Below are 9598 nucleotides of genomic sequence, written 5' to 3'. Positions count from 1 at the left end.
ATCTTCCAGTTCATCCTCGACCTCTTGTTCATTAGGAAGATCGATTTCATCTTCCAGTTCATCCTCGACAACTTGTTCATTAGGAAGATCGATTTCATCTTCCAGTTCATCCTCGACCTCTTGTTCATTAGGAAGATCGATTTCATCTTCCAGTTTATCCTCGACCTCTTCTTCAGCAGGAAGATCGATTTCATCTTTCAGTTCATCCTCGACCTCTTCTTCAGCAGGAAGATCGATTTCATCTTCCAGTTCATCCTCGACCTCTTGTTCATTAGGAAGATCGATTTCATCTATCAGTTCATCCTCGACCTCTTCTTCAGCAGGAAGATCTATTTCATCTTTCAGTTCATCCTCGACCTCTTCTTCAGCAGGAAGATCGATTTCATCTGCCAGTTCATCCTCGACCTCTTGTTCATTAGGAAGATCGATTTCATCTATCAGTTCATCCTCGACCTCTTCTTCAGCAGGAAGATCGATTTCATCTTCCAGTTCATCCTCGACCTCTTGTTCATTAGGAAGATCGATTTCATCTTCCAGTTCATCCTCGACCTCTTCTTCAGCAGGAAGATCGATTTCATCTATCAGTTCATCCTCGACCTCTTCTTCAGCAGGAAGATCGATTTCATCTTCCAGTTCATCCTCGACCTCTTCTTCATTAGGAAGATCGATTTCATCTTCCAGTTCATCCTCGACCTCTTGTTCATTAGGAAGATCGATTTCATCGATCAGTTCATCCTCGACCTCTTCTTCAGCAGGAAGATCGATTTCATCTTTCAGTTCATCCTCGACCTCTTGTTCATTAGGAAGATCGATTTCATCTATCAGTTCATCCTCGACCTCTTCTTCAGCAGGAAGATCGATTTCATCTTCCAGTTCATCCTCGACCTCTTGTTCATTAGGAAGATCGATTTCATCTATCAGTTCATCCTCGACCTCTTCTTCAGCAGGAAGATCTATTTCATCTTTCAGTTCATCCTCGACCTCTTCTTCAGCAGGAAGATCGATTTCATCTTCCAGTTCATCCTCGACCTCTTGTTCATTAGGAAGATCGATTTCATCTTCCAGTTCATCCTCGACCTCTTGTTCATTAGGAAGATCGATTTCATCTTTCGGTTCATCCTCGACCTCTTCAGCAGGAAGATCGATTTCATCTTCCAGTTCATCCTCGACCTCTTGTTCATTAGGAAGATCGATTTCATCTTTCAGTTCATCCTCGACCTCTTCTTCAGCAGGAGGATCGATTTCATCTTCCAGTTCATCCTCGACTTCTTGTTCATTAGGAAGATCTATTTCATCTTTCAGTTCATCCTCGACCTCTTCTTCAGCAGGAAGATCAATTTCATCTTCCAGTTCATCCTCGACCTCTTCTTCAGCAGGAAGATCGATTTCATCTTCCAGTTCATCCTCGACCTCTTCTTCAGCAGGAAGATCGATTTCATCTTTCAGTTCATCCTCGACCTCTTCTTCAGCAGGAAGATCGATTTCATCTTCCAGTTCATCCTCGTCCTCTTGTTCATTAGGAAGATCGATTTCATCTTTCAGTTCATCCTCGACCTATTCTTCAGTAGGAAGATCGATTTCATCTTCCAGTTCTTCCTCGACCTCTTCTTCAGCAGGAAGATCGATTTCATCTTCCAGTTCATCCTGGAAAGCTCCTTCAGCTGGAAGAAATTCACCATCTTCCAGCTCTTCGGGGAACACTCCCTCAGCTGGAAGAAATTCACCATCTTCCAGCTGTTCGGGGAACATTCCTTCAGCTGGAAGAAAATCACCATCTTCCAGCTCTTCAGGGAACGCTCCTTCAGCTGGAAGAAATTCACCATCTTCCAGCTCTTCGGGGAACGCTCCTTGAGCTGGAAGAAATTCACCATCTTCCAGCTCTTCGGGGAACGCTCCTTGAGCTGGAAGAAATTCACCATCTTCCTGTGTAGTTTCTCGGATTTCCTGAAGAAGAGTCTGCAAAAACTCTTCATCTCTCACAGTCTCTCCTCCTTTTCCGTTTCTTCCACACAGGTACCTGAAAAAGAAAACTGCTCCGACGGCAGCAGTGCCAAAGGCAGCTGTGCCCAAGAGCAAGGCCATCTTCGGCCAAAGGACATGTTGGTCGACCAAACGGAGAATCTTGTCCTTCTCTGCTGCTTCGCCGCTGACAATGTCCCTCGCCAGGCCCACCAGAGTTCCGTCGCAGGGTGACAGGTTCGGTTCCTCGTACCTAACCAGGTTCGATAAACCGATGTACCCAAGGGCAGAATGCAGACGCCGCCACATCCTGTTTTGGGTCCTGTAGTCCTGCAGGTTCCGACGCGCCGCGTCGCACAAGTCCAGCTCTTCCTCCAGAGCTGATCGCCATTGCCATCCTCCGTTAAGAAGGATTCTTACCGCTTTCTTCATTGCCTCCATTTCGAAATTCACGCCAAATGCTTTGAAAACTTGAGAAACCATATTTATGATTACCGAAACCTTTCCGGAATTTAGCATTATTTTTGAAAAAAGAGCGAGAGAGAGAGAGAGAGAGAGAGAGAGAGAGAGAGAGAGAGAGAGAGAGAGAAAACAACAAATTCTCTTATGGCTTCAACTGGAGTCCAAATGTCTTCAGGTATGAAGGAGAGAGAGAGAGAGAGAGAGAGAGAGAGAGAGAGAGAGAGAGAGAGAGAGAGAGAGAACACAACAAATTCTCTTATGGCTTCAACTGGAGTCCAAATGTCTTCAGGTATGAAGGAGAGAGAGAGAGAGAGAGAGAGAGAGAGAGAGAGAAACACAACAAATTCTCTTATGGCTTCAACTGGAGTCCAAATGTCTTCAGGTATGAAGGAGAGAGAGCCTTACCTTATTGCCTTATTTTTTGTTTGGGTTCCCCCAGGTCCCTCAGTGTGAGGCACCTCGTATATCCACCAGAGAGTTGCTAATACATCTTCCGGTGTATTTTGCATCTTCCAGTCTTGGATGGTCTGGGATGCATCTTAGGTATTTATCGAGCTGATTTTTAAACGCATCTACGCTCACTCCTGATATGTTTCTTAGATGAGCTGGCAGCACATTAAATAGTCGCTGCATTATCGATGCTGGTGCGTAGTGGATTAATGTCCTGTGCGCCTTTCTCAGTTTACCTGGAATGCTTTTTGGTACTATTAATCTACCTCGGCTTGTTCTTTCTGATACTTTAAGCTCCATGATGTTTTCAGCAATTCCTTCTATTTGCTTCCATGCTTGTATTATCATGTAGCGTTCTCTTCTCCTTTCTAGACTGTATAGTTTTAAAAATTGCAGTCTTTCCCAGTAATCAAGGTCCTTAACTTCTTCTATTCTAGCAGTATAGGACCTTTGTACACTCTCTATTTGCGCAATATCCTTTTGGTAGTGTGGGTACCATATCACATTGCAGTACTCGAGTGTACTACGCACATAAGTTTTGTAAAGCATAATCATGTGTTCAGCTTTTCTTGTTTTAAAGTGTCTGAATAACATTCCCATTTTTGCTTTACATTTAGCCAACAGTGTTGCTATTTGGTCGTTGCATAACATATTCCTATTTAAAATTACACCAAGGTCTTTAATTGCTTCCTTGTTTGTGATTGTCTCATTATTAGGTCCCTTGTATGCATACACCATTCCTTCTCTGTTTCCATAATTTATTGATTCGAATTTATCGGAGTTAAATACCATCCTATTTATCTCCGCCCATTCATATATTTTGTTTAGATCTCTTTGTAGTGAGTTCCTATCTTCATCACAAGTAATTTCTCTACTTATTCTTGTGTCATCGGCGAAACTTCTCACTACGGAGTTTTCAACATCACAGTCTATGTCTGAGATCATAATAACAAATAGCAGTGCAGCTAATACCGTACCTTGGGGCACACCAGATATTACCTGGGCTTCATCTGATTTCTCGTCATTTGCAACCACTATCTGTTTTGTTTTGCAGGAATTCTTTTACCCATTTTCCTATCTTTCCCGCAATATTATGCTTTCTCATTTTTTTCTCCAATATGTTATGGTCTACCTTGTCAAAGGCTTTTGCAAAATCTAGATAGATCACATCTGTGTCTTTTTAATTTATCATATTATTGTATATGTTTTCATAGTGAGCTATCAGTTGGGTCTGTGTACTTTTTCCAGGTACGAAACCGTGTTGACCCATATTAAACAAATTATTTTTGACCAAATGGTTCATTATTTTCTTTTTTATTACCCTCTCATACACTTTCATAATATGTGATGTTAGACTAACAGGTCTATAATTGCTTGCCTCTAGTCTTGATCCACTTTTGAAGATAGGGGTTATATAAGCTAATTTATGTTTAACATATATCTCGCTCATATCTATACTCTGTCTTAGCAGTATTGCAAGTGGCTTCGCGATAGTGTTTGCAGTTTTTTTTAACAAAATCGCTGGAACTCCATCTGGTCCGGCTGCCGATCCATTTTTAATTTCGTTTATAGCCGTGACAATATCTGCTTCATTAATATCTATATCCGTTAGATATTCAACATTTTCTTCTCTCATTTCTGTTTCATTATTCTCATTCGCAATTTTTGGCGTGAACTCACTCTTATATTTTTCTGTTAATATGTTGCATATTTCCTTTTTTTCATTCGTTAGCCGTCCTTCAATTCTTAGAGGGCCTATTTCTATTCTCCTTTTATTCATCTTTTTTGCATAGGAGTAAAGTACTTTGGGGTTTCTTTTTATATTTTGAAGTGTCCTTTCTTCTAAGTCCCTTTTTTCATTTTCTTTCGACTGTATAATCTTTTGTTCTGCATTTTCTATCTTACATTTTATTTCCCTCATTTTCCACACATTTTTTTCTTTTGCAAGATTTTTCTTCCACTTTTTAATTTTCTGAAATAAGATCCTTCTGTCTCTTGGTATGCACGTCTTTTGTTTATTGTTTTTTTTTCGGTACATATTTTTCAACAATTTTCTCCAGTATTTTGTACAGTATATCCGTATTTACCTGTATATTATCACTTATAAATACATTTTTCCATTCTTTATTCAGTTCTTCATTTATTTCTGACCATTTTATATTCTTACTGTAAAAGTTATATTTTCCATATCCTTCCCAAAGAGAGAGAGAGAGAGAGAGAGAGAGAGAGAGAGAGAGAGAGAGAGAGAGAGAGAGAGAGAGAGAGAGAGAGAGAGAGAATCCACAAGATAAAGATATACCGAAAGGAACTAAAAAAACCATAACAAAAGCAAAGATTAATTCATAGATTTCTTTCTGTACAAATCGTACCATTTATGAGCTAATACGCTTCTGAGGCAAATCTAACCCTCTGAAGACCGTTCTGGAAGCGTTCTTATTTCATCTTCGTTCATTCCCAGAATGTATAAATTTATTTTGTATTCGCGTCAACAATTAAGGAAATAATCGGAAAAATAAGGAATCTCAAATCTCTCTCTCTCTCTCTCTCTCTCTCTCTCTCACTCTCTCTCTCTCTCTCTCTCTCTCTCTCTCTCTCAAATGCGGAAAACAGGAGAAATTTAACGCTGAAGACGATTTTGTTGTTATTTCAAGGTTTTCATTCCTTAATTCTTCGTTCGTTTTCACTCCATTAATGGAAATTCTCTCCTATTCTAATGATCGGTGTAAGAGAGAGAGAGAGAATATATGACGAGTGCTCTCTCTCTCTCTCTTTATATATTATATATATATATATAAAGAGAGAGAGAGAGAGAGAGAGAGAGAGAGAGAGAGAGAGAGAGAGAGAGAGAGAGAGAGAGAGAGAGAGAGAGAATATGACGAGAGTGCTCTCTCTCTGATAGATAGATAGAGACAATATGACGAGAGTGCTCTCTCTCTCTGATAGATAGATAGATAGAGAGAGAGAGAGAGAATATGACGAGAGTGCTCTCTCTCTCTCTCTCTCTCTCTCTCTCTCTCTCTCTCTCTCTCTCTCTCTCTCTCTCTCTCTCTCTCTCACTCTCTCTCTCTCTCTCTCTACATATATATATATATATACATATAATATATATATAGATATACATAGATAAATATATATATACATATATACAAATATATAATATATATAATATATAATATATACAGTATAAACATATATATATATATATATATACAGTATATAATATATATATACATGTATATATATATATATATATATATATATATATATATAATATATATATATATATATATATATATATACATAATATACATATATATATATATATATATATATATATATATATATATATATATACAGTATATAATATATATATATATATATATATATATATATATATATATATATATATATAAATATATATCAGCCGTTACTAGTCCACTGCAGAACAAAGGCCTAGGACTTTCTTATCCATTCGCGTCTGTTTATGGTCTTCCTATGTCAGTTTATGCCCGCAAATTTCCTTAGTTCGTCAATCCATCGTCTTCTCTTCCTTCCCTTCTGGTTTTGAGATAACTAGGGACCCATTCGGTTATTTTTTATGTCTCTCTATCATCTGTCCTTCTCCTCGTTTATATATATATATATATATATATATATATATATATATATATATATATATACAGAGAGAGAGAGAGAGAGAGAGAGAGAGAGAGAGAGAGAGAGAGAGAGACTAAGAGAGACTATCTGCTGACTGTATTATCCAAAAGTAAATAATTCCTTAAGGCAAACTGAATATTGACATAACATGACTTGTCATTACTTGAATTGATCAGTTGTAGCAGAAGCGATAATGTATAATAAGGGAATGAGGACACAAGACGAATTAAAATAACCACCACAGACAAACACAGACACATACACTTTTATTTTAGAAATATCCAGACAAAGGGGTCTCCAATTGGACGTAAATTACAAAACTACGAAGATCATTTTAATATCTTTTTAAATTGGCGATCGAACATTTTCAATCAACTTTTTAATCCGCGAAAAGTGAGGTTTATTTACCGAAAAAGAGATGTACGTAAAGGCAATCAATTCTTGCTCTTTTCAATTCCCTCTGTTCATTATTTATCGTTATTTCTTCTTATTCCCCTTCTTTCAATCCATATCTTTTCCTGTTACCCAATTCTTTCACAACAGCAGTAATTTCATTAACGCCCAAACCAGCTGATTGACAGGCCTTCTCCTTCCCCCCCTCAGACCGTGGGAAAAATATAGCCAATTTTTCCAAGTCTGAGTTCAAGCGAAAGAATTGGGGTACAGGAAAAGATAGGGATTGAAAGAAGGGGAATATATATATATATATATATATATATATATATATATATATATATATATATATATATATATATATATATATATATATATAATATATATATATATATATATATATATATAATTTAAAAAGTTTACATTTTGGAAATTCATTTAAATAAAGACTATTATTACTCTCTTCAATAATTCCAGGCTTACATTACACGTTTTCAAATAAAGATTGCAAATAAAGATTTTAATCTCACGTATCAAATACATCATCATCATTATTATTATTATTATTATTATTATTATTATTACTAGCTAAACTATAATCCTAGTTGGAAAAGCAGGGTGCTACCAGCTTTGTCTCTGACATTGTCATCCAAGAAATGTACAGCGTATAATAAGTTTGTGCATATGTATATAAGCGTTAACTTATTTTGGGATACGGATGCGTTTTTTTCGAATTTCTATTTCATAGTATATTTTATTCTTATCCACGTTCATTGTTCATGAATGTATAGATTTTTTCTAGCAATTAATCTAAAAACTTACATTTTTATTATGCAATTTTATTAGTTGTAGACACTAATAGAATAAATTATAGATGAAAACAAGTCCTTGGTTTTAATCCCACCAGCCAATAGGACAAGGACTTTCAAAGCCTCTTGCCAGATTATGAAGCTTTCAGCTAATAAGAAATGACAAAAGAAAAACCTGGCACAGCGAAGGGCTCTGATTGGCCAAAGTACCAATACCTACTTGAAAATCTCACTGTGGTTGAGCTTGTGCCATAAAATACGACGTATTTATTATGTTTCTTTATATAGAGCGATGATTTTGGTTTTATAAACGTTAGAGGTTCGATTATAGTGAAGAAAATTAAATGGTAATTTCGAAATAACCTTTTCGACGAAGCAAAGACAGGTAGGCATTGGTGTCATGTAAAATTTGGTCGGCCATTACGGCCATATTCCGAGCTGCCGAAGACTATGTAGGATCGTGAAACAAAATTATAGTGTTAATACCGCTAATAAGTGGTTGGCAATTAAGAGAGAGTGCTCAAAAAGGTACTTTTTTAAGTAGATGAGTATCAAGGAATTGTCCGGCCATATTGGACAGAATTTTAAATGTATTTTTGGGGTGATTGTGGGGGAGGGGCGAGGGGGGCAAGTATGTGAATCTATCTCTCTCTCTCTCTCTCTCTCTCTCTCGAGGAAAATAATTACTGATATTGCAAGCGTGGGCGTTTGATGTAAAGTGCAGACCTCCGCCGCGGCAGCTTATTTCTCGACCTTTTGCTCCACTTTGACCTTCACCTTTGGCCTTTACATGTATTAATTGGCGTGCATTTTCATACACTCAAATATGAACTAAGCTTGAAGTCTCTGTGACAACGATGTCCAAACTTATGGCTGATTACGTGAATTGGACATTTTGCTTGACTGTGACCTTGACCTTCCAAAATGTAATCATTTCCAGCTTTTTACATAACAGTTAATCCATGCCAGTTTCATTACTTTACGATTAAAAAACACACACAAACAAAAGGGGGTAAAACATAACCTCCTTTCTACTTCGTTGGCGGAGGGAACTATTGCATCCAAAATTTCTAGTTTTAATGGGTCATTTTTTGATTTGGTGAATTTGCTGGAAAAGATCTCTCTCTCTCTCTCTCTCTCTCTCTCTCTCTCTCTCTCTCTCTCTCTCTCTCTCTCTCTCTCTCATGAAATATTTCCTCTTGACACTGACAGCTAGAACCTGCGCCAGTTGATAAATACGTAAACTGTAATTTAAAAGTGTTCGTTAAATTCTTAAGTTATTATTAAGTGGTGTGTATGCATGTATTGGTGTGCTACTGTTATAAGCACACATTGAGTATGTGTTGTTTCAGATGTATGTAAATGGATAACAGAATACATCTTATTAGCTTTAAAGTATTTATTCTATAAAAACAACAGGGTTAAACATCTCCATCACTGGAGGAAGCTGGGTTGGTCAGATGACCAATTCTGGTGAAGTATAGATATGAACTGACTAACTTATCGATATCACAGATATCGTATGCTTAGTTTATATTAGATTCGTCACGAACTCGGAAGACACCTGCATCCGGTGACGTCACAAACTTTCACACGCTGAGACAATGTGTTGACGTTTAAGAAGAATGTTACATTGTCGAGGTTTGCATTGTACATCCTGTTTATGAATTGAATGACTACAGCAAGTCCCACGGCTAGCTCCTACACCCAACATGACATATTACGTCATGTGTTTTAAACATGTAATATTAACTATTCTAATTATTACATAAGCTCGGCCAGCTATCTCAATTTTTTCACAAAAATTTAACAACAAGCCAAAACATGGTTACTAGGTGTGACTGGACATATGTATTATTCTTTGTTTA

This window comes from Palaemon carinicauda, chromosome 8 (genome assembly GCF_036898095.1).
Source record: "Palaemon carinicauda isolate YSFRI2023 chromosome 8, ASM3689809v2, whole genome shotgun sequence".
In the NCBI taxonomy this organism is placed as follows: Eukaryota; Metazoa; Arthropoda; class Malacostraca; order Decapoda; family Palaemonidae; genus Palaemon; species Palaemon carinicauda.
The sequence above is the reverse complement of the archived record's forward strand: the minus strand, read 5'-3'. Positions refer to the sequence as shown.